Source organism: Hyla sarda, chromosome 2 (assembly GCF_029499605.1).
Source record: "Hyla sarda isolate aHylSar1 chromosome 2, aHylSar1.hap1, whole genome shotgun sequence".
Lineage (NCBI taxonomy): Eukaryota > Metazoa > Chordata > Amphibia > Anura > Hylidae > Hyla > Hyla sarda.
The window spans coordinates 142,729,740-142,756,043 of record NC_079190.1 but is presented as its reverse complement, the minus strand read 5'-3'; the positions used below and the strand labels follow the sequence as shown (position 1 = coordinate 142,756,043).

Sequence of the window (26,304 nt, the reverse complement as noted above, 5' to 3'; positions counted from 1 at the left end):
TAGGCTACCTAGCCAATACTAGTCTGAAACTAACAATAAGTGTGGACAAGGAAGGATGTGGAGACCACCTAAAAAATTTTGTGGAAACCAATGTACAATAACTGCTCATGCTGCTTTTCCAAAAAAAGGAGCATGAGCAGTTATTGTACATTGGTTTCCCCAAACAAATTTTAGGTGGTCTCCACATCTTTCCCTGTCCACACTTATTGTTAGTTTTAGACTAATATTGTCTCATATCACCCCCCCCCCCCACCTCCCCTGTATAAGGGTGTCCAAAACTTTGTAAAAGTAACCCTATCCCTTTGTCATTCACAGACACGGAAATACATGAGACATGGGTCAATGCCAAAGTGGTGACTTGCATTGATTGCAAAAAAGAGCAAAGACAGCTCTTATTGACCCCCACAAATGTTATTTTCTGACAAATGAAATGATTAAAATGAGAGAACCCTTTTAACATTGTGATCCCTACTTAAAATATGCAAACAATGTTATACTTTATTATTAGCTTGTGTAATATTCGTTCTTCTTAGAAGTGTTGTAATAATAAACCTGACAGAATGTTAAAAGTCCAGCATTAATACAAGAAGACAAGATGACATAATTAAACAAAAAGTAAATCTATCACCATGGACAGCAAAACACTGGATCATGGATAGCATTATAAATAAATACTAAACTAACCAAATGTCAACTTTTGCTGCTCTGATTCTGTGTTCAAGCAGGGCATAAGATGAATTGAAGATCTTATTAAAGGAGTTATACAGTATCAATAAACGTATCCCTACTCGTATGGCGGCCCACTTTACTACATGAATGGAGTCGTGTCAACCCCCGCTTGAAGCAGTGGCCGACTCACCCCCTCCATGCATCTCTATTGGAGAGCCTAAGAAAGTGTTTGGGTATCTCCGTATTTCCCATAGAAATACATGGAGGGGGTGTGTCGGCCACAGCTACATTCCGTGGTCGTCACACTCCATTTTTGCCGAGAGCTGGGGCATCATCTTGGAGATCGCAGGGGGTCCCAACGGTCAGATTGCCTGCAATCTGACACTAGGGATGCGTTTCTTGCTGCTGGACTGCCTTTGTAAAAAATGTGTGGCAATACCATCCAGAATGTGATTTTCTTTTTGGCATATTTTTCTGATAAATATACCATAAGATTACAATACAGTGTTTTAGTCTTTTGTAAATAAGTAAATTAATTGTGTAATGTTTAGTTCTGCTGCATTCTAATACAGTGTAAGTTTCAGTTCTTCATTTTTCAAGACCTCTACTAGCTGTGAGTAAAGACTGTTGCTTATACCCAAATGGAGTAAATCAATACTGGCTTATCTCTCTTCCTTAAGGAGGCACTGTCATTGTGAAAAACTTTTTATATTTTCTAGTAATATACATTTATTTAAAAAGAAAATGTAAATTAAAAAAAAAAAATCTAAAATGAAAATAGCCGCCACTAGGGGTCCTCTATCTTTATGCAGACCGACTACTGTGTATTTTGCAGCATACTGGATACCGGCCATAAAGTGTGTTGGTATCCAGTATAGGAGATCACCAGTGCACAACTACAGCCTTCAGCTGTTCCTGAACTACAACTCCCATGATGGGAGTTGTAGTTTTGCAACAGTTGGGGGTACAATCTTTGTAAAACTCTGTTTTTGAGCTGTGTATTCTCCAGCTGTGTGCCTCCAGCTCTTGCAAAACTACAGACAAAGGATGTGTGGGCATGCTGGGAGTTGTAGTTTTGCAACAGCTAAAGGAAACACTGCTCTAACACAGTGCTTTATAAACACTGCCGCTCCAGCTGTTACAATGCAAAACTACAACTCCCAGCATGCTTGAACAGCCAAAGCTTTATCTGACTCCTGGTTGACAAAGAAGCTGATCAGACATTCAGGAGTCTGTGAAAGCTGAATGATACACATAGTGACAGCTATGTTGATTAGCATCCAGCTTTACTAGGAACAGATAGAAAATGTATGCATAAAAACTACTGTGCAGTAATTTGCAGACTGCCAGGCTGCTTCCTCCATAAGGCAAGAACAAAAAGCAAGTGAGCAACATATAAATGCTATTTGTTAGGGATATATAGGTCCTAGACATAAAAAAAATATGTACATGATCAGGATTAGGTACTGAGTAACATATCACTTTTTTTTTTGCACTATGAAAGGTATGCTTTAAGGGTAGGTGCACACACTGCGCTTCTTCAGCGCTGCAGGCAGTTACAGAGCGCTGCGGATGCGCTGTGTGTAACCCTACCCTTAGATGTGAATGGCTGGTATGCTAAGTAATAATACTTCAGGTTATTTTTACCATTACATTCTTCTCTATAATGTGTATGACCATTTTTACAATGTTGTAATACCTGGGAGGAATTGCCAGATGCTGACAAATTATTTTTGAGCGTTCTAAAACTAGTTTTACTTCTTACATCTTGTAAGAAAGCAGAAGTCATGTAATGAGTTAGTGTTATTCCTATCTCAACTAACATAGTTAAACCTATTGGGCACGTCCAGTTAAATAATTTTGCAAAATACACTCATTTATTTGCCTCCTTCTCCTGATAAATGCAAAAAAAAAATTATTGTAGTGTTTTTTGCAAGCAAAAATAAAGCTGGATAATAGTGTTTGAAGGCAGCATCATAGCAGTATTTTCACACATGTGCATAGAGCGCTGCCATTTTAAATATATTAATACTGGGTCAGCTCTGTACTTCACAAATGTGTTCCCAGTCAGAATAAACCAGGAAATATAGCGAATGTTTAGGAACAGTATTAGGGCTTCTGGCCAGGTCTTTTGAGTCTAAGGGACACACTCTTCTATGTAAAAATACAAAGGTTTATTTTTGGCACGGATTTCAGAATACGCCTATTCCCCCATCCCAAATCTCTGAAGCTCAGCATGAGAGATTTTGGAGGGACAGCCTTTCAGCCAACAGCTATCTGCTCTGATTCACCCATTAACATGCACATTTGGCTTTGCCAATATGCTGTGTATATATGTATGTATGAGTGGGCCTCCTCTGTGTATAAATCTCTTCTTCTGTGCTACAGGTGCTGTTTCCTCCCAGTGGATACCCAGGCATTGTAAGGCACTTGGACAAGTGTCCTATTCACTATACAAAAATTTATGTTTTGTATTTACTCAGCTTTAACATTAGGAGAAAAAGTTGAGCACTACTCAGATGGTGGATAAACTGGCTTTAATAGAATCCTTTTAAAATCAGCATACAGACATGTACCAGTGCAACATGGCTCAGCTTGACTCTTTTATTATGGTTATGATAAAGTGGGACACCACGAAACACGTCAAGCTCAGCCATGTTGCAATGGTACATCTCTGTTTGCTGATTCTAAAAGGATTCTAATAAAGCCGTTATTTTATCCACCATCGGAGGAGCACTGGACTTTTTCTCTTGATGTTACAATTTATTCCACTGCACTGTGGCTATCCGAGCGCCTGGATCTCTTCCCTGTTAGGGGGTGAGCTGGCTTTCCATGTATATCCAAGTCAGCTTTAACATTTACCCCCCTTCCCAATACCACCCTTGGGAACCACTTATTTCTACTCCACCACTTGCCTTATTGTTAGCGATAACTAGAGAACCTGAGGAAAATCAATGCAAAACCAGGGAGTACAACCTCTAGCCATCCTGCTGGGATTTAAGCTTTAGTGCCCATTGATGCAAAGCAACTGTGTGACTTAGTGCTCCTATAAACTATTCTTACTCTAAGGGTAACACTACACAGGGCGCATCGGCAGCAGGGAGCTCGCTTTGCAGGCCCGCAGTGTGAAATACGCTGCGGATGTGTCACGTATGACCCTGCCCTAAGGCAACACTCCAGCAATACATTTAATTTCGCAAGGGCCATTAGCAGGGTGAGGCTCTTACTGGGCATCTGCATTCATCCAATAATCACCCAGTTCCTGCCCTGCCAACCTATATTGTGACCAGCCACTTTATTTTGGGTTTGTGTGTCATTTTCATGTAAAAGAAAATGACTTCTCTTCCACACACAAAACCCAGTGTGAAGTGGATGGTCATAATACAGGGTGGCAGGACAGGAACTGGATGATTATTGGAAATTAGAGCCACCTGGTAAGAATTGAAGCAGGACATCTGTTTAGCCTCCCTTTGGAAATGAAATGTAAATGTGGTGGCCCAGTACGGGAGTTGTTACCCCGTACCCTTGCTGCCCTGTCAGGCAGCCTCCTTGCAGTGTCCCCTGCCCCCCCCCCCCCTGCATCTGTTCTACTGTAATTGTATATTATCCCCTATGTTCTGTATATAAGAATGATGTATCCTTAAAGGGGTATTCCAGGATTTTTTTTATTTGACTATTCTACGGGGGCTGTAAAGTTAGTGTGGTTCATAATATAGTATCTGTACCTGTGTGTGACGGTTTTCTCACAATTCTTGTGTGATTTTCACCCCAATATTTATTTTTAACTGCATACAAAATGACTGTTGTCTCAGATTTTTCCCAGGTTGCAATGCGGCCGAGACCTGACTCACTAGTCAGCTGATGACAGGGAGCCTGTCTGCTTCAATGGGTGGAGGGATCGCTTGGTGGGGGAGAGATCAATCTGCAACTAATGCAACAGCTGTAGGCATCCTGATTGAATGGATGCAGCTCTTTTATGTTTCAATAGGTAGGGTGGCTGATATGTGGGAGGAAGGAAAATGGAATTGTGGGATTTGTAGTAAAAAAAGAAAAGTCAAACAGGAAATACCAGTTCACAAAAAGCTTGCCACAGTGTTATGGTAATCTCACAACATAGCCATTTGTCCCCAAGATAAGCGCAGATCCTTCCTAAGCATGTCCATTATTGCTTGCCAGGTAAGTACTAAAATCACCTTATGGTGGATAAGCCCTTTAAGAAAGGTTAACATGTGATCACCAGTTGTCATGTGAATTGTCATGTGATTGTTACCCAGGAGGTTTCAGTGACCATGTGACCTAAGGGTCACCTTTGGGACCCCTCAGAGTCTCCCCCATATAAGCCCTGGGTGGAGCCTCTGCTCTCTCTCTTGGAGCTCTGCTCTTCGTCTTTGCTGAGGTCCAGTGCAGTCAAGTCCTAGAGTGTGTCTGGAGTCCATAGGAGGCCTCAAGTCCGTCCTGCAGCCACAAGCCTTCAAGTCTACAAGTAAGCTACAGTCACAGCTTAGTCAGTCTCAAGTCAGTCACAGCCAAGCTGTATAGACTGTTCCACCTGTCACTCAGTAAAGCTACCGTTGTCTGTAACTTGGCGTCGGAGTCATTATTTCCCCCTGCCTAGCCCAGGATCCAGCGGTATACCTTCGGGTGGTATTGAAGATAAACTATGCCCTGAATACAAGGGGTTAATGCCATCTGCCCCTTGGGTAATTCCATCTGCCCTGCATCTCACACCCTCATGACCTCATAACCACGTAAAGCTGGATTGTCTCTTTAAATAAAGCCTATTCCTGGCATAGTTACATATGGTCTTTATAAAGATAGTGGTTTTATGGTTTAAGCTAATAATCATAAATCCTGAAAAGCTCTCCTTTTAGTTAAACATGAGTTTAATATGTTGTACTACATTTGAATCTGTTATATTTTTTCATTTATTTTTTATATTCGTCCTAGGTTCAGATTCTTCTTATGTATGTGTGTGTGTCCTCCCAGTAATACATGCTGGATATGAGGACTGTGTGTCCAGAAGTCTATAGTTAACTGTGGCTGATCTTTTTTCTCTTTACTTGTATACAATCCGTGTGATTCTTCCCATACCGCCTTGTGTACACTCCTCCCTATCTACCGCCTGTGTGAGCTGCCTTCCATTTATGTTCTTCCAACTCTCCACACCTTGAGCTGCTGTTCACAACCTCTTCCCATTCCTGTTGACAGGGGTGTAGCTATAGAAGGTGCAGAGGTAGCAGTCACAAAGAGGGCCTTGGTGCCTAAGGGGGCCCCAAAACACATCTGCCACATTAAAGACCAGTATTAAAATCTGCACACTGGGCCCTGTTGCAGATTTTGCATTGTGGCCCAGTAGCTACAAGATAGGCCTCTTCCTGTTACTATCTTTAAAGGCCCCCATACCTTTTAGAGAAATGTTGACTAATCCTGTTGGTTTTGTCAGGGCTGGCTGACTGTTTAAAGGGGTTATGCAGGAATAGAAAACAGAGCTAATTTCTTTAAAAAAAAATGCTCCCAGTCTTTCTCCAGGTTGGGTGTGGTTCGGCAGCTCAGTTCCATTGAAGGGAATGGAGGCAAGTTGTTATTCCCCACCCAACCTGGAGACAGATGGGGAGTGGTTTTTGACATAATTTAGCTCTGTTTTTCTATTCCTGGATAGCCCCTTTAATGTGTATATGGACTTTCTGTCAATTACTTAACCAATGTCTGGAGAGAGGAGGATCAGTTTAATATCAACACCTCTGATCAATTCTTTTACCCTAGAGATAAGCTGACCCCAGAGTGCATTTGAATAGGGAAATTAAGATGACTAGCTGAAAAAGCATTTGGCTTACAGTTGTTGAAGGTGTATAGCCACCTCAACACTGAGAAAAGAGATAGACAGGGCAGGAAGTGTCAGGGTAAAAACACACAATGGCCCTTATTTACTAAGAGTGTTCTGTAGGTTTCTTTGGGGGTTTTAATCCCCTACAATTTATTTTCCACAGTATTTACTAAGCTTTCCCTACAGTTTCCACTTTCCTTACACTTTGCTTTTTTTTACACATGCTCTGATCTGTCAGGTTTTTCTCTGAAATCCACCACATTTTCTGTGGAAACTTTAGTAAATATGTTGGGATTTTGTGAAAATGTCAGGAACACGCCCCTGTTCTGTGACCACACCCCCTTTCCCCGACGACCACACCCCTTTTTCAGGTTTTCTTCAATTCAGGCGCAATTTCAGGCGCAAATTTAGGCGCAGACAGAATTTCAGGCACATATTCTGGCACAGACAGAATTTCAGGCGCAATGCGCCCGAAACTGGTGCACAACCCGACAAAACATGTCGGGTTTGCAATAGTAAATGACGGCCAATGTGGTTGTGTTTCAGTCGGCCATAAGCAGTTCATCTGAAATTGTGTTTTTTTGGTTTTTTATTCAATATTTGCCAGTTTTAGCCATTCTACTCTAATTACTAAAATCTGCCACAAAACTGCCCTGTGATTCCAACCTTATTCACTTAATAATGCAGAGCTTGTCCATGAACCACCCTCACCCTGGTATGAATCTGTTTTATGATATCTAAGTTATATCTAAAAGTATTAACATTGTCCTTCTGTTTACATAAAATGTTACACTTGTCCATCAACACATAGCGTATTAGCCAATTTCCTATAGAACGTAGATGTAAAGTCTATTTGCCGGTGCTGAAAACAATATTCGCATTCTGCTACATGGCAGCATGTGTGAGTGAGGTCATCGCTCCGCTCTATTTTAGGCCACTAGCTCAGTGCATGGAGACAGCTTGTGCTTCATGCTGGAAGAAGAAATAATGCAGCATAACATCAACACGGGGAGGAAATGAGGGGAAAATCACAACATAATAATGACTTCACTTTCAGACATTCAGTCTTATTAAAACAAAATAATCTCCCCTTCCATTGCATCGATTGAATGTAAAAATCTATCGGCCCTATCGAGAAGAATAGTGAGGCAAGGAAGGAAATACAGTGCATAGGGGAAACAAATAGTTGGAGTGCATTACTGTCATTTTAGCCCTTCTTTTGAGGCTTGCTGTAGATGATTTATTACATTCATGCCCTTTGTTGACAGTATATAAAGAGTAACTTTCTACCCAGAAGCTATGTTTCCAGTCTGTTTCTTTGCAGCTAGATCTACTGATGTTCTTGCACTCAATGTTAGCGGCTATTTGTGTGCTATATTAACATTTATTAACCCCTTAACGACGCAGGACGTAAGTGTATGTCCTGGTGATGTGGTACTTAACGCACCAGGACGTACATTTCGTCCTGAGCATAACTGCGGGCATCGGAGCGATGCCGGCATCATGCGCGGCAGGTCCCGGCTGTGGATAGCAGCCAGGGACCTGCCGGTAATGGCGGACACCCGCGATCCCGCGGATGTCCGCCTTTAACCCCTCAGATGCCGTGATCAATATAGATCACGGCATCAGCAGCATCGCGGTCACTTAACAGGATGATCGGATCGCCCGCAGCGCTGCCGAGGCGTTCCGATCATCCTGCACGGCAGACGGAGGTCCCCTCGCCTGTCTCCGCTGCCTTCCGGGAGTCTTCTGCTCTGATCTGCCTTCCCGCAGACCAGAGCAGAAGATGACCGATAACCCTGATCAGTGCTGTGTCCTATACATAGCACTGAATAGGATTAGCAATCGAATGGTTGCTATAAATAGTCCCCTATGGGGACTATAAGAATGTTAAAATAAAAGTAAAAAAAGTAAAAAAATGAAGTAAAAAAATTGTGAAAAACCCCCTCCCCCAATAAAAACGTAAATTGTCCCATTTTCCCTATTTTACCCCCAAAAAGTGTAAAAAAAAATTATTTTATATACATATTTGGTATTGCCACATGTGTAAAAATCCGTACTATTAAAATAAAATGTAAATGATCCCGTACGGTGAACGGCGTGAGCGTAAAAAAAAAAATTCCAAAATAGCTGCTTTGTTATAACCTTTAATGCCAAAAAATTTTTATAAAAAATGTAATAAAAGTTTTGTATAAGCAAATATGGTATTAATAAAAAGTACAGATCACGGCGCAAAATGAGCCCTCATAACACCGCTTATACGGAAAAATGAAAAAGTTATAGGTCTTCTAAATAGGGGGATTTTAAACGTACTAATTTGGTTAAAAAGTTTGCTTTTTCTTTTTAAGCGCAACAGTAATAGAAAAGTGTATAATCATGGGTATCATTTTAATCGTATTGACCCAGAGAATATAAAACACATGTCATTTTTACCATAAATTGTACGGCGTGAAAACAAAACCTTCCAAAATTTGCTAAATTGCAGTTTTCTTTTTAATTTCCCCACACAAATAGTATTTTTTGGTTGCCCCATACATTTTATGGTAAAGTGAGTGATGACATTACAACGGACAACTGGTCGTGCAAAAAACAAGCCCTCATACTAGTCTGTGGATGAAAATATAAAAGAGTTAGGATTTTTTGAAGGGGAGGAGGAAAAAACTAAAGTGTAAAAATAAAATTGTCTGAGTCCTTAAGGTCCAAATGGGCTGAGTCCCTTAAGGGGTTAAAGGGGTATTCCAGGAAAAAACTTTTTTTTTTTTTTTTTTATATCAACAGGCTCCTGAAAGTTAAACAGATTTGTAAATTACTTAAATTAAAAAATCTTAATCCTTTCAATAATTATCAGCTGCTGAAGTTGAGTTGTTTTCTGTCTCTGCTTGTCTCGGGAACTGCACAGAGTAGAAGAGGTTTGCTATGGGGATTTGCTTCTAAACTGGGAGGTTCCCGAGACACGTGTCATCGAGAGCACTTAGACAGAAAAGAACAACTCAACTTCAGCAGCTCATAAGTACTGAAAGGATTAATATTTTTTAATAGAAGTAATTTACAAATTTGTTTAACTTTCTGGAGCCAGTTGAGATATATATAAATAAATAAAGTTTTTTCCTGGATAACCCGTTTAATTTCGTTTTGCCTTTGTTTTTAGTTACATATTATTGACACTAGAAACACATAAAAATATATACAGTGGTCCCTCAAGTTACAATATTAATCGGTTCCAGGACGACCATTGTATGTTGAAACCATTATATGTTGAGACCAGAACTCTATGGAAACCTGGTAATTAGTTCTGAAGCCACCAAAATGTCATCCAAAAATAGGAAAAAGTGAGGATTAAAGAAAAATAAGTAGATAACTAATATAAAGAAAGTTCTTACTTATAAAAGTAATAAAGATCTGCTGGGAGCTGTAAATCACTGTCTATGTCAGTGTTTCCCAACCAGGGTGCCTCCAGCTGTTGCAAAACTACAACTTCCAGCATGCCCGGACAGCCGTTGGCTGTCTGGGCATGCTGGGAGTTGTAGTTTTGCAACAACTGGAGGCACCCTGGTTGGGAAACAATGGTTTATGTAGAGGACAGGAGCTTCTTCAGGGTCCTATACAGTACACACAGTGTCCCAAATGGAGCCACCCTTACTTGTTCCCTGGCACAGGTAAGGAGTATTACAGAACTTGTAGTTCCTCCCTGTACTGTAGGGGGCGCTACCAGACAGCCAGTCAGTGCATGCACTTCAGTAATAGAGGTGATTTACCAGTAAAATGCCAATTCTGATTGGTCAGTTCCTCCAGTTGTGACAGGTATCACAGATCTGGACTGTCTGTACATTGTATGTTGAGTCTGGTTTCAAGTTACGATGGTCCAGAAAAAAACATTGTATGTTGAAACTATTGTATGTTAAGGCCATTGTAAGTTGAGGGATCATTGTACATTTAAAATTTTCTGTTGGAGCAATGTAAACCAAAATATGCCATTTCCTTTTGTGTTTGTTTTCTGCCTGGAGAAATATCTCTTTATAAGGCTGTGTAGACATGAGCGTATTTTGGCTGTATGCACCCTTCATGCAATACAGAGCCGTAATAAGAAAATCCTATGATTTTTTTTTTCTGTCCGATTTATATATGACATGCTTCACCGTGTACCTTATCACAGGAGCATTCCACTTATGGAAATATTTATTTTATAAGACACCCTATGGCAGCATATTGGATGCGGGAACTCAATGTGCCTTCATTTAAAGGGGTTATCCAGGAAATGTTTTTTTATTTGAACGGGCTCCAGCAAGTTAAACAGATTTGTAAATTACTTCTATTAAAAAATCTTAATCCTTTCAGTAGTTATGAGCTCCTGAAGTTGAGTTGTTCTTTTCTGTCTAAGTGCTCTCTGATGACACCTGTCTCGGGAACCGCCCAGTTTAGAAGCAAATCCCCATAGCAAACCTCTTCTAAACTGGGTGGTTCCCGAGACACGTGTCATCAGAGAGCACTTAGACAGAAAAGAACAACTCAACTTCAGGAGCTCATAAGTACTGAAAGGATTAAGATTTTTTAATAGAAGTAATATACAAATCTGTTAACTTTCTGGAGCCAGTTGATATATAAAACATTTTTTTTCCTGGATAACCCCTTTAACTTCTTGGATGCCATTAGGCCTACCATGCATTATTGCTTGCTAAAAAAGAGGGGTTATCCACTTTGGCCAATGTTGAGGTGTCCTCCACTAATCCCAGGATGTCCTGAACTAACCTGTAATCTGGAGGGGTACCTGGCAGCAATTGTGCAGCTTCCTAACAGCACCACTGCAGGTGAAATGAGGCATTACACATCTGGAAATAATAGGCATTTAATGCATGGACATTTTGTGCCCTTCAGAGCTAGAGGCTCTTTATCGCTGTTACTCTAAGGTGGGACCACCTTCTTTTAACTCTTTCCTAAGAGGATACTTGAAAATTCATTCAATGATGTATATAGAATGTCTATAAGTGAACAGACAAATCCAAAATCTGGATTCCATTATTTGTGCTGATTAAAAACCAAAAACATTCTTTTGCATCTTTTGTTTATATTCATTTTTATAAGTATTTGTTTGTGAATGTAAAAAAAAAGAGTCTAATCGCTTAATAATATTGCCACCAGATAGAGGGGAGTTTTGGCTAAATCCACACTAGTCATTGTTTTAACTTCTTAAAGGATCCAGTCAGATCCCTTATGTTGTATAAGCACTGACCAGTACCTTGTAGCTGTTGGGCACAGCGTTAGGCACTGTCACCATAATTTCCTGCAGAGCAGCGTTTTCTAAACAATCAACTTCACCTTCCTCCTGGTAAATAGGCATGGCGGTAGAGCTGCAGCGGCATGTAGTTAGGCGGCCTCCACCCTCCCAGCCACTTAGGCTCGAGTGATACCCTGAGGCCATTGCAATAGGATTCTGCTGCACTGTTCACATGGCAGAATTTCCGCGTCAGATGTTTTTGATGCGGAAATGCAGATTCCATTGTCTGCAAAGAAAGAATAGACATGTCTATTCTTTCTGTGGATTCTCAAAGAAAATGCATTGCCGTCTATGAGATGGTGCAATTACGAGTGGTCCTAGCGCTGGCATGTTCTGCTGGCACTCCGCTGTCAGAGAAATGTCCGCAGCACTCAGGGTGTCAATCAAGCCTTAGTGGCTGGAAGGAGGGTGGAGGCAGAGCGACTGCATACCACTACTGCTCTGCTCTTATGCCTACTTTCCTAGAGTGAGAAATAGAGTTCATCATTTTTAAAGTGCCACATTGCAGGAGACTTACAGACTACAGCTACAAGGGAATGGACAACGTTTATAGAAATAGTTTCCTTTTAAAGGGGTTTTCCAGGACATTTTTAGTGATGGCCTATCTTCGGGGAAGACTACTAATATCTGGTTAGTAGATTGCCGACACCTGGCACCCCCACTAATCAGCTGTTGGCTGTGGTAGCACCCACAGTACTCGGGGAATGGAGCCGGATGCAGACAATGCTGTTCATTGTGTAGTGACTGTACTGGGTTCCTGCAGCTTAGCGACTATGAAAGTTTATTTTCAGGAAATGTAGTCAATGCAGTCACTAGTTGACTACAGTTGGTCCATTTACTCAATAGGCCTGCTGTCAGTACACCATGGTGTATGTTGGCAGCTCTTTTTGACAGGTTGCTGTGGTGGTCACTGGGATGATGTATTGGGTGATGGTGAGGTTTTTAGTCCTTGAATTGTCTTGACATGTAGCTGAGTAGTGAAATGCAACATTCCTTGGTGTACCAAACCTTTATTCTAATAAGCTGCTCTCTTACGCAAAATGCAGGAATGAGATCTGTAAAAGTCAGGGTTTTGTAAATTAACTTTACTTAACTCCTTTGATAGGACAGCTTTAGGAGTAAGGTGAATGATGATTCTAGTCACTGTCCCTTGAATGGAAGCTGCTTTCACAGATATACTATGGAGAAGATAGTCTATGGTGCTTCTTGCATTTGTACGTGAATATGTCTGATGAAGATGTAGAAAACGCTCTGATTCACTGGCCTAATGTCCTATTTTCTAGAGCTAACTGGACATGGATCTCACCATGACTGTCACAAAAGACAAAGTAAAACTCCACTTTTGTGACATGCTGTGACATGACACTCTGAGAAGCTTATCCAGGTGAAGTTGCTTTGACTTAACATGTGCGCGGTGATCTGACCAGAGACAAATACCCATTGTGAAAAAGACAAGGTCCTTGTGCAACTTAACCTTGTGAACACCTTGAAGAAAATGCAGAAGAGCTGAACAATCCACACATTGCAACTTTCGTTAGACACAGGCTTGACTTAATTGAAGACAGGACAAGTGACCGTATGGCCTATTTCTATGAGGTATGCCTGACATTAGCTATACCTAGGCTCATAGATTGTAGTTTTCTCAGGAGAAGAGATGTGTGTCAGTAGCTGAGGAACTAACATGTTCTCTTGGCTAGGCAAAGGCTCTCAACTAGAGACAGGTTAGGTCACCTGGAGATGAGGGTGGACTTGGGACAGGATTCTGCATTCATTGCTGTTGATCATTTGGGGTCTTAGTACTGAGACCCCCACTGATTGCTAAATACAGCTGAGGGGAAGTAAATGGGCTTCAGTATAGTCTATGGAACGTGCCATCTACTAAGAGACTGATTGTGAGTGCCAAGCCGGGACGTGAAGCACGTAGAGGTCTTAGCACGGATAGCCTGACCGATCAAACATTCTGACTTGTCTGTATGAGTTTTTATAATGACCGTAACCCTTTAAGATGCATTACCATAGGATAGTGTCTTGTTGGCGTGCTGCTTTTATAGCGAGAAAGCGTTGTACAATTGTAAACCTTTGTTCATTCTTACCTGAATCCATGGGTACATTCAGACACTGCAGTGATGAGGCTTTTTATTTCACTTCTAAAGAATATTTCTTCTGTGGGGAACTGCATTGTGGTGCTGCTTGTAAAGCCACAGGTGCTTTTTTTACATGAGGTTTTTCATGCTCGCAGATATGATGTGGCTTGGCTCTAGACTGCATATTGTGAGCAGGAGGGTTTTTAAAAATAATATGTAACATCTGCCCCTGCAATAATAAAAACGATCATCCAGCCAGACCTGCTGAGATGAGGCCTTATATCATTTATATATACAAAAGTATATATAAAAATTATTCACAGTTGTAAATAAAACACTTTGCAATTTTTTTTGTTCATTATTGCTTCAACACTATATATTTACTGTATATTTATTTTTCCAATATAGATCAAAACCATTGCATTAAATTACTGCCTTTAAAAACTATAATATTTAAAGGAGAACTCCAGTCAAATTTTATTTGCTTTATATAGCTGCACCTGTTAAAAGAAATCTGTCATCAGTGTCACCCGAACTTATTGGTACAAACTGGTAGTGCTGGTGACACCTATGATAATAATGCTTACATGCTACTTCCCCAAGCCTGCTCACAGCCAGGCCGAGTGACTAAGCAGCAGTTACTTCAGTGGGCTTCTGGAACTCCGCTTGTGCATCAAGCCTGCTGCCCGAACGATGAAGATATTGGGCGAATGTGACCAAATATCGAGGATAGATAAGTATGGTTATCATCAGTGTCACCTGCACTACCAGCCTGTAACAACAGGTTAGTATAGGTGGCACTGATGACAGGTTCCCTTTAAAGTTATATAACTTTGCAGTGTACAAGTGCTGAGCACATACCCTGCTTCCCTCAGCTTTTCCTTCAGGCAGGAAGTCCAGTAGTCCTTAGGACATATGATGACTGTTGTCTACACTTTGCTGCAATGTTACACACTCTTCTCCTCGTCTCTCAGAGCTAAGAGTGCTTCATTGGCTGTGATTAGTTGAGGCACACACACCTCCCTTATCTATATTCACTGCTTCTCTAACCACGTGACCTACTTTGTTCTCTGAAGGCTGCTTCCCCCACAGCTCACACAGGAATCAAGCACAGGAGCTGATGGTCAGTGTAGTTTTCTGCAGCTCTCAGCTCCCTGCACAAACCAAAAAGTACCTTGATTTTGAAAGTCTGGGATCTATAGGGGTCCAATTTTGAAACACATTGGATGCTTTGTGGAGTTATGGTCAGCATATACATATAAATTATTTAAGTGTTGGTTTTTACCACTTTTGGCTGGATATCTCCTTTAACTCCTTAAGGACGCAGACCATTTTTGACCTTAAGGACACAGCCTATGTCATTTTATGCATTGAGAACTCTGGATGCTTTTACTTATCATTCTGAGTGTTTGTTTGTTCGTGACATATTCTACTTTAAGATCAAGGAGCGACATTAGGCTTATGGAGAGAAAATTTTGCTGAAAGGGTTTTTGGGGGCCTTGTTGCATTTAGGAAGCCCCCCATGGTGCCCAAACAGCAAAAAAAAACACCACATTGCACACTATTTGGGAAACTACACCCTTCAAGGAATGTAACAAGGGGTACAGTGAGCACCCTAACAGTGTTTGATGAATCTTTGTTAAAGTTGGACGTGAAAATGAAAAATTTGATTTTTTTTTCCAGTTAAATGCTAATGTTACCCCAATTTTTTCTTTTTCATAAGGGGTAATATGAGAAAAAGCCCTCAAAATTTGTAACCCAATTTGTTATGGAAATACCCAATATGTGGATGTAAAGTGTTCTGCGTGCACACTAAAAGGCTCAGAAGAGAAGGTGCAAAATTTGGTTTTTGAAGAGAGAAGCTTGCTGAAATGGCTTATGGGGGCTGGCATGTCACATTTAGGAAGCCCCCATGGTGTCAAAACTACAAAAAAAAACTCCACAGGGCACACCATTTGGAAAACTACACCCCTCAAGGAACGTAACAAGTGGTACAGTGAACCTTAACGCCCCACAGGTGTTTGATGAATTTATGTTAAATTTTGACTTTTTTTTTACAAAAATGCTAATGTTACCCGACATTTTTCATTTTCACATGCAGTAATAGGAAAAAAAGCTCCCTAAAAATTGTAACCACATTTCTTCTGAGTATGAAAGTACCCGTATGTGGATGTAAAGTGCTCTGCGGGAGAAGGAGCACTATTGGGCTTTTCGAGAGAGAGTTTGGCTGCAATTTAAGTCAGGGGCCATGTGCGTTTAAAAAAGCCCCCATGGTGCCAGAACAGCGGACCCCCCCACATGTGACTCCATTTCGGAAACTACACCCCTTAAGGAATTTAACAAGGGGTGCAGTGAACATTTAAACCCCACTGGCATTTGACAGATTTTTTAACTACATTTTTCATTTTCATGGACCACTGTTACAAAAATCTTTCAGACACCTGTGGGGTGTAAATACTTACTGCACCCCTTATTAAATTCCTTGAGGTGTGTAGTTTCCAAAAGGGGGTCACATGTGGGTGTTTTGCTTTGCGTTTATGTCAGAACCACTGCAAGTATTAGCCAAATCACCAATTTAGGTCTCAAATGTACATGGTGCTCTCTCACTCCTGAGCCATGTTATGCACGGGCAGATCACTTTGTGCCCACATATGGGGTATATGCGTACTCAAGAGAAATTGTGTCATGAATTTTGCGGGGCTTTGCTCCTTTCACCCCTTATGAAAAAGAAAAGTCCCAGGCCCGCGCCGACTATCCAGTAGGTGCTGCCAGGCACTGACAGGCACCTGCTCTCGACCTCTGGACTAGGGGCAGAGTGGGTGTAGTCAGTGGCACTGCCCAGTAGTTGCCGTGATTTGTCTGGCACCCCACTCCTGCTGGGCAAGGGTGATTGGTGCTGTCTTGGACAGTACCAATAAACCTTATTTTCCGGGTCACCAGTGACCCAACTGGCCCGGAAAAGCCGTAATTCGACTGTCAGATATGCTGGGATGAATTCTGTTAGATAATAGCATCCATCTCTGATTGATCACTGCATCCGGAGATGCGGGGATCCCAGGAACACAGCGCCGTAAATGTGCGCCGCTGTGCTCTCAGTAACACTCAACAGCGCCATACATTTACAGTGCAAGTCCTTAAGGGGTGAAAGTATCCCATTCACAGCAGCGCTTCACGACCCCGCCCGTAGCAGGGGCTGTCACGCCCACTCCATATAGCTCTATGGGAGAGCCGTTCGACAATCTTCAGCTCTTCCATAGGGCTATATAGAGGGGGTGTGGCGGCCCCAGCTTCGGGCGGGGGTCGTGACGCTCCACTGTGAAGTAGAGCCGGAGCTCCAAACAGGAGATCGCGGGAGGCCCCAGCTCTCGGAACCCCCTCAATCTAAAACTTATCCCCTATCCTTTGGATAGGGGATACATTTTTTTCATGATACTTCTTTAAGGAAAAACAACAAAAACAGTGATATCTGAATAACTAGAAGAATGTTTCCTATGTTTTACATTGTTCACTCTGAGACCAACGTATCTTTATAGCAATATACCTAAAAATAAAAGCATCTCTTAAAAACAGGGAACAATCACAGATATTTGAACTGAATTAACATAATAAAAACTCTACCAAACTGAAATCTCTTTATTATAACAATGTATCTATATCTTATGGTGATCATTTGGGCAACAATTACTGTGGTCCTGAAGAGTTTCACCAACCTACAGTGAGGCCTCATGAGTAAAGCAGAGTACCTGTGTACCCAGCAAGAAAACAGGGATATAAATTGTTCTCAAACATCTGTTTTACATTTTTTACAGATCTACAAAAGCAATACATTAGAGATATATTTGCTAATGGATTCCAGACTGCTCATTCATGTTCCCTCCTTTGCAGTGAGCAAAATCTGTTTAAAAGAAGCTGTTGGTGCTTGTGCCACCACAGTGTACTCAGTGCTTCTAAACAGCCCTATAGTGCCACCATACTTTACTATAAGAATTTAACTCATTACATCACTGTAGAGCTCTTTCCTTATAGCCTTCTCAATGACCGAGGCATAGAACTGGCATTCCCCACTTCCTCATGAGCAGTCCCATTCAGGTGACTACAATGCATCTAAATACCCTCAACTGGAAAGAGTACCTTGTTGGGGTCCCTCCATTAGTATCTAATTCTCCATGCATGTGCAGCTAACCCCCAGGTTATGCTTTCGACCTTTGGCACTATTTGTTATAAATTAAAGACTTTTTACACTCTTTATTATATATGTAAATATTTTCCTTTTACAATCAATTCACAATCATTGGAATATGGTATTTATGATACCTGTATTTGTTCAATAGAGTAAAGAGAGGGGCTGTTGTGATGTCCATCCATCTGCTGTCCTCTATTACCTGAATTCCTCCTGCTTGTTAACGTAGCATTCATTCTAATAGGTATGTATACAAGATGTACTGTAAATGCATTTCATTACATATATACATTAAAATGGCCCACTGTTCCTACGATGCTTTGAAGACTAGATGACAGCTCAGCCATGTACTAAAATAAAATGAGGATTCACTGGGAGCAATCCTGTGCTGGTTTGGAGTGCCAGCATATTTACCTTTTATCACTTCAAGCAATCTGCTGATGTGCTGACACGTCCAGGAAAGTCTGACAGTGAACTGGAACAAAGGTTGTAAAGAGCAGTTTTAATAGATAATCTAAAGCACTGAGCCAGAACACTTTACACATGGTTGAATATAGTTACGGTAACTGCAGATGGACCCATATAGCATTGTGCATGAAATCAAAAAGGCAGCTTATAGCTATTTAGTTTTTTTGTTTCTATCAATATAATTTGTATATAGACATACCCACCAACCATAACATTAAACCCGCCTGCATAATATTGTGTAGGTCCCCACTGTGCCTCCAAAACTGATCTGACCATTTGAGGCATGGACTCTACTAGACCTCTGAAGATGTCCTGTGTTATTCTGGATTCTATAAAAATAAAGCATACTCACTTTCCCTAATTCCTTTACTGCTGACAACTCACAGTCCCCTATTCTTTCAGCTTCTTTTCTCTGCTTCTGATAGTGTTTTGACCCTGTAGGAACTGCTCGCTCAGCCTTTTACTGGCCATGGTGGTGACCCGCCTTAGCTGACCTACTGACTTTATCAGTGATGTTAATGGAGCACTCTGTGACATCAGAAATTGCCTGAATTTATTTTTTGTTTTACTGTTTTATTCAATGTTTTCTGTGTTATTCCATCACAAAGGCCACATTACTGTGCAGAAATCTTCTTGCTTTTATTATAATAAAGTAGTTAGGTCTGAGGAAGTGTGCAGTATGCACTTGAGCTGTCACCTGCACACAGAGTCTGTTCTGCGGGACCACCATACTTGTTTGCACTTTATTGTTATAAAGTAAAAATTTCTGCACACTGGTGAGTGCCGCATCTCCTTCTTTTTTCTGGAGGTTTGCACTATTTCTTGCTGAGCACCTTAAAGGGGTACTCCACCCCTAGACATCTTATCCCTCCTGCAGCCCCTAGTCATCTGCAACTCGCAGCCGAAGCTTGCTCCGTGCCTGATGACTCATGATACAGGGGCCGGCGGTTCGTGACACCCCCTTAATGTAAGTCTATGGGGGGGGGGGGGGGGCGTGATGTCACATACCGCCGGCCCTCTGTATAGTGAGTCATTATGCACGGAGAAAGCTTCGGCTCCGTTCTGCAGATGACTAGGGGCTGCAGGAGAGATCGCGGCGGGTTCCCCGCGATCAGTTATCTTATCCCTAACCTTGGATAGGGGATAAAATGTCCAGTGGTGGAGTACCCCTTTAACTATCCTCAGTGTGTAAACTGGTCATAATAGTCATCTGTACAGTAGTCCGACTTTTTTAATGGGTTTTCAGAGTTTTGTTGGATTTTTACATAGGTAGCAAAAGCTGGATCAAAGCCAGCCATGACTTTCAGCAAAATGCCCATGGATTTATATACCTATCTTGAGTACAAACAAAAAATGGAAAAAGTGGAGGTTAGATGGACAAGTTCTTTTTTTCCTGCTGACAATCTGTTCTTTTGTTGTTGTTGTTTTAGTTTTTTTCCAGCTTTTTGTAGACACTGAAGGGCATATAACATACCGTATATACTCGAGTATTAGCCGTTCCGAATATAAGCCAAGGGTCCTAATTTCACCACAAAAACCTAGGAAAACTTATTGACTCGAATATAAGCCTAGGGTGGGAAATACATCATCCCCCTCCCCTGTCATCATCCATCATCCCGCCACCCCTGTAATCATCCAGACCCCCCTGTCCATATGACCCCCTGTCAATATCCCCCCTGTCATCATCCAGACCCCCCTGTCAATATCCCCCCTGTCCATATGACCCCCTGTAATCATCCAGACCCCCCTGTCAATATCCCCCCCGTCCATATGACCCCCTGTCATCATCCAGACCCCCCCTTTCATTTTCTTCTCACCACCCCCCCCCCCCAGTTGTTGCTCTAGTAGCTGCAGGGACCGTCCAGGGAGGGTGAGCCGGGCCTTCCATCTTCACTGCAGGGACTGTCCAGGGAGGGTGAGCCGGGCCGTCCTTCTTCACTGCAGGGACCGTCCGCATTCCGGTGGGAGGGTGAGCCGGTACGGGCCATCCATCTTCACCAGGAGGCCTTCTTCTCTGCTTCGGGCCATCCTCGGACTAGTGACACTGCATTGACGCCACCACGCAGGGACGTCCGTGCGCAGCAGTTGTCTTTGCGCAGGGCTCCCCTGACGTCATATGTCTGCCCAGCATGGACATCCTTGCGCGGCAGTGTCAATGCAGCATCACTAGTCCAGGTACGGCCCGGAGCAGAGAAGAAGGCCTCCCGGTGAAGATGGACGGCCCGGACCAGCTCATCCTCCCCACCGGAATGCCTAAAGCGATATATATATTTTTTTGTTCACTCGAGTATAAGCCGAGGGGGGCATTTTCAGCACGAAAAATCTGCTTATACTCGAGTATATATGGTAGATCTACATTGTTGGGGATAATTACATTTTCATGACTGTACTTGTGGGACTTAAAATCATGAATCGGGAAGATAAACAATAGTATAGATCTCTTCAAGATAGTACAGTGTGGGTAAGAATTAATGCCCTTTTACACGGCACATTATTGAGCAAATAAGCATTTCTAGGATCAGTTTTTCCAATTATCGTCACATAATTTAGCCTATAAGCAGACTTCCTTTTCTTGGCTGATGTCGGTTTGTTCTTTTGTGTGCCCATTGAAATCATCGCTGTTGACTGCTCCCCTGTGTAAACAGGTGATGTGAAGCCTACAGTGTTAAATTTATAGGGCCGTATGATTGATCGAGCCTTGTAATGACAAATGAGTGCCGATAACTGAGATTATTTGCATTCCGCCATCTTTATTAAGTGTATACATAGTTTAGCCTTTCATGAGTGGTTTTGACTTGTTGCCTCAAGGCAGACACAATGGGGTATCTGATAAGATAATATGAAACAGAGTAGGAAACTTAATTCAGTTCTGTACACATCACTGCTCTACATACAATTCATTTTTCAGAGAGTGGTTGTTACAAAATGTAAAGTTAAGCTGGTGCTGTAAAGGAAGCGTGTCTGGTGAGAATCACATTCATATGAAGGAGGGGGTGTAGACTGCCTCATAACAGAAGAAGAGTTATCACTTCTAGACACTATTACAGGCCAAGAGCATGCGAGTGCATTCAGGGGTCATGGCAGCATGTCATGATGAGAAGTGACTGAGCAATGAGAATATAGGGACAGGAAGTTGCTTTGTTTACAAGAAGTCAAATAACCGCAAGTCTCAAGTTAAAATTCCATGGCTGCTTTCGTTTTGAGTAGCGGAACACTCTGTATAATGCCAGCTCAGTCTTCTCAAGTGGGGGTCCTCTCAGAATAACATATTCCTCTTTTGATATGATCCAGATTATAGCCTTTTATATTATGCTTTTAACAGTTGCTTCAAAATCTATCCATCTATCCATATATCTATATATCTATCTATATATATATCTATCTATCTGCTGTATCTATGTGCTTTATGTACAGTATGGGGGAGATTTATCAAAACCTGTCCAGAGGAAAAGTTGCCCATAGCAACCAATCAGATTGCTTCTTTCATTTTTAACAAGGCCTCTGCAGAATGAAAGAAGCGAGCTGATTGGTTTCTATGGGCAACTGGACAAGTTTTCCTCTGCACAGGTTTTGATAAATCTCCCTATATATGCCTGGGTAAAGGGAATAACTTTCCAGTGGAAATTTCTTTTTAAATCAACTGGTGCCAGAAAGTTAAACAGATTTGTAAATTACTTCATTTAAAAATCCTAATCCTTCCAGTACTTATCAGCTGCTGTATGCTACAGAGGAAGTTCTTTTCTTTTTTTAATTCCTTTTCTGTCTGACCACAGTGCTCTCTGCTGACACCTCTGTCCATGTCAGGAACTGTCCAGAGTAGGAGCAAATCCCCATAGAAAACCTCTCCTGCTCTAGACAGTTCCTGACATGGACAGAGGTGTCAGCAGAGAGCACTTATGATCAGGCAGAAAGGAAATTCTAAAAGAAAATAACTTCCTCTGGAGCATACAGCAGCTGATACGTAGTGAAAGGTTTAAGATTTTTTAATAGAAGTAATATACAAATCTGTTAAACTTTCTGGCACCAGTTGATTAAAAAAAAAAAATCCACTGTAGTACCCCTTTTAAGAGTTGTGAGATTTTCTTTCAAGCTGGTATTGCAGCTGGTATTGCTTGTTCAGGTCAATAAGGCTGATCCATCGCCTACCAGCTACAAAAAAGCAGAATGTTCTGTCCTCCTCATGTGTGAGGCGACATAAGCTGACAGGCAGCTAAACTCCCTCCCAACAGTTCATTGACAAAATAGCACCATCCAACTTTAACTTTTATTGCAAGGATAGGGTGAAACTTAGAAACAGAAAGATCATTTACTAATGTATACTAAAATGTGGCAAAGCATTATAACGTATTACTATACAAAACAATGCAGACATAGACATGCAATATAAGTTGCATGTAAGGTTGCATTCACACCTTGTTTGGGGCATACAGCAGCTGGATCCAGAGGATTAATTTAAAAACTGGTTGCCGCCGTATACCTGCTGTATCTGTGCTCTCTGTGTTTTTCGGACAGTATCCATTTATTAATTTTGGAATTACTAGGTGGCACCATCTGGCTTATTGAAATGAATGGGATACAGCACTGGTCTAACAAAAAAACAGCGACAACCATTTTTCAGATTCTCCCACTGGCTGATGTATGCCCCAAACATAGTGTGAATGCAACCTAACACGTCTATGAGAAATGATGACCATTGATAGGAATAGACACATGCACATACAGATATAAAATGCTGTAGTTACCAGAGTAGTCTCTATGGAATCTACAGTGCTGGATTCTTGTTTGAATGTACTGTAAGCATGAAGGGAAAGGATGATTGTGGATCCTGCTGGCTCTGCAGTTGAGAATATTGGATGTAAAGTGAAGAAGATGGCTGCTATAGGCTGACCACTAGCAGGAATCCGGGACTGGAGTGGTCATCTGATGTGCCCGAAAGAGTGTGGAGGTGTGAAAGCAACTTAACGGTAGAATGGAACTGGATCTTAGTGCTATTGGATTAATCATTATCCGAGGTTTTTAGAGGTTCTGTCCTAAAGGATATCTAGCCTAGTGAGGCGGTTTATATATAAGGCCATAGAGTTACAGTATTGAATTTACAGCATACTGCATATGGATCTGTGATAAGATAAAAGATCTATACTTGAGAGAGAGTCTTAATTCCTTGATTGATCTGAATTATCTACATTTGGGCTGATCTGTGCGAGATCTGAGACTTCTATCTCCAGAATAATTTGGACATAGTAAATATGGAGCTGATGGAGGCCACTTATGACAATAAAGACATGTGTATCTAATGTATCAGTTCCAATCTGTAAGGTGGACTGATACCGTACCGTCACTCTGTCATAAGGAACGGACAACATCCTTTGAAGTCATCTACCAGATCCTTAGATGCTACACTGATGTTATAATTCATCTTTGGGGATTTACATCATAAGGAACAACCCTATGTCCTCTTATGTTTTGTTGCTATTATTTGTTGCCATGTTTGTCTATTATACAGAATGGAATGAATTGTAATATCTAGTCCCTACCACACTCTAATTAGCAATTTTGTACAAACCCCTGATGAACCGTAATATTATCTGTGATACGGGGAAACGCATTGGGTTTTAGGTTTTTTGTAGGGGATTGTCCCTGATCGGTGAGGGGGGTATCATCCCCATGTAAGGTCTCCTAAGAGGAGTCGTCTTACTCCGGATATCTAGTGATTTAAATGTTTTGTATTCAATTTTAGAGACTTGTTGTTCGTAAAGATTTGATATATTTTAGCTATTTCTTTTTGGGTACATTTTGGTCTATGATAGCTAAGAGGAACTAACAAGTCCTTGTTTGCCAGTGATTTGCTGCTATAGGCTGAGCTGATGATGTCATAAGGGTCATAGGCTATAGATATGGTAGCTGAAAAAGGTCAAAAAGGGTATTGTATATAGACTTACAGTGTATGCAAACAGCCTCTAGATGATGCTGTTACAGTATGAATACAAGGCGCAGTAACCCATACAATGCATTTGTTTTACAGCATACAATAAATCGGTAATTCCGATATGGGACATTTATGGCATATTCACAAGATATGCAATACATCTCACGTAGATGGAAGCCCTACTCTGCCCCTATACACCTAATTCCCCATCCAAAGAATAGGGGATAAAATGTTTGATCGTGGGGGTCCCGCTGCTGGGGACTCTGTGATCTCGGCTGCGGCACCCAAGACATCCAGTGCATGAAGCAAACTTAGCTCCGTGCTGGATGACTGGCGATGCAGGGCGGAGGCTCGTGATGTCACGGTCACGCCCCCTTGATGCAAGTCTATGGGAGGAAGCGTGACATATGTCACGCCCCCTTCCATAGACTTGCATGGAGGGGGCGTGACAGTGACATCATGAGTGGGGCGCGGCCGTGATGTCACGAGACTCCGGCGCTGCACCCGAAGCTCTAAATGAATGCCGGGTGCAGCAGAGAGATCACGGGGGTCTCCAGCGGCGGGACTCCCGCGATCAGACATCTTATCCCCTATCCAAAGATGTCTAGAGGCGGACTACCCCTTCAATATAACCTTCCTGTTTTATTTTATAATCTATACTCTGTTCAGTCGCCCTCCAGACATTAAAAAGGTTACCTCATTGTCATCCAGTTTGTATATTTTAGTGCTCTCTGAATTACAGCCATTGGCAAAGAAAATACTTTTAAAACAAGCTGAGTGCGTTTTACATTTTTAGCATGTGTATGTGTGTGTGTATGTGTATATATATGTGTGTGTGTATATATATATATATATATCAGAAGGCTGGATTGTGAGTCGCTCACCCTGTGCACGCCTACCTCACCACCTGTGCCGCAGACCGGCCGGTACCGCCTCCGGCTACTGACTTGTAAAGAAAAGAACAAGGTCCGGCATTAGGTTGGTTGCAGGTAAAAACTTATTATTTCTTTATTTGAAGATTCTGCAGTATATATATATATATATATATATATATATATATATATATATATATATATGTTGGTATTATAGACTGTGCAGTTAGGACTGTAACTTTTGACTTTATTAGGTATACAAAAGAAGGAAAGGGCCAATGTAAAAGTCTTTTAATGCTATTTTCTATTAATATCACATATATGTTAATGCATAGGAAAGCTTTGCATGCTGCACTGTTCACAGTGGTTATCTCAAGTACAGTTTAATCTACTTTACTGAGATGTTACAGCCAATGGGGTATAATTCTATTTAGGAAAGGTCAAATAAAATACTAGTGTACCAACTGCAAGGACCTTTGTAGTGACCTAGATGTGCCAGCATTAGACTGTTCCTCTGCATCCGGAAACTTCATGTGACAGGGATTAACAGAAGAGTCTCCCCTAGTCAGGAAATATATGAGGCTGAGAGGTATGCCATGATCATTTGGGAGCTTCCTCTTGCCTCTGTTTTTAGCTGTGTAGTGTAATGTTACATACTTCCCTTTAGGCACTTCAAAGTTTCTTCTCTCTTCCTGATGTTCCCTGTAGTACAGTGCAAGCAAAATCAGTTTACTCTGCAACAACACTGACCTCCAGTACCTTTCCAATATACTTTTTTAGCTCCTGAATAGTCCATACCTCTTTGCAATTGATAAAGTAACTTGACAAGTAATAAACAAATGAGCAAAAATTAGGCAAAAGTAAGAGCTGAGTATTGGAAAAATGCCTTTAGAAAAAAACTCCATGGGGGATTTATTAAAGGTGGTGTAGGAGAACAATTTTCCACACTTTTGTGTGGTGGTAATGTATATGTATGCTAGATGTCATCAATGGCTGCATGGCTTGTGAT

General features: G+C 41.5%; 1 protein-coding gene and 1 long non-coding RNA gene across 5 annotated transcripts in view; one reads left to right on the top strand and one right to left on the bottom strand.

The window, feature by feature from the left end:
• KLF12 (KLF transcription factor 12) overlaps window positions 1–26,304 on the top strand; it is a 247,079-nt gene that overhangs the window by 34,992 nt on the left and 185,783 nt on the right. The gene's annotated exons all lie outside the window — the stretch shown is intronic.
• The window catches only part of LOC130355421 (uncharacterized), a 72,774-nt gene continuing 64,041 nt past the window's right edge, over window positions 17,572–26,304 (bottom strand). The window contains exons 2-3 of the long non-coding RNA XR_008888517.1: window positions 18,444–18,504; window positions 17,572–18,266 (exon numbers count right to left, since the gene is read on the bottom strand). This is a non-coding gene — a long non-coding RNA (uncharacterized LOC130355421). The remainder of the gene's footprint in view (window positions 18,267–18,443; window positions 18,505–26,304) is intronic.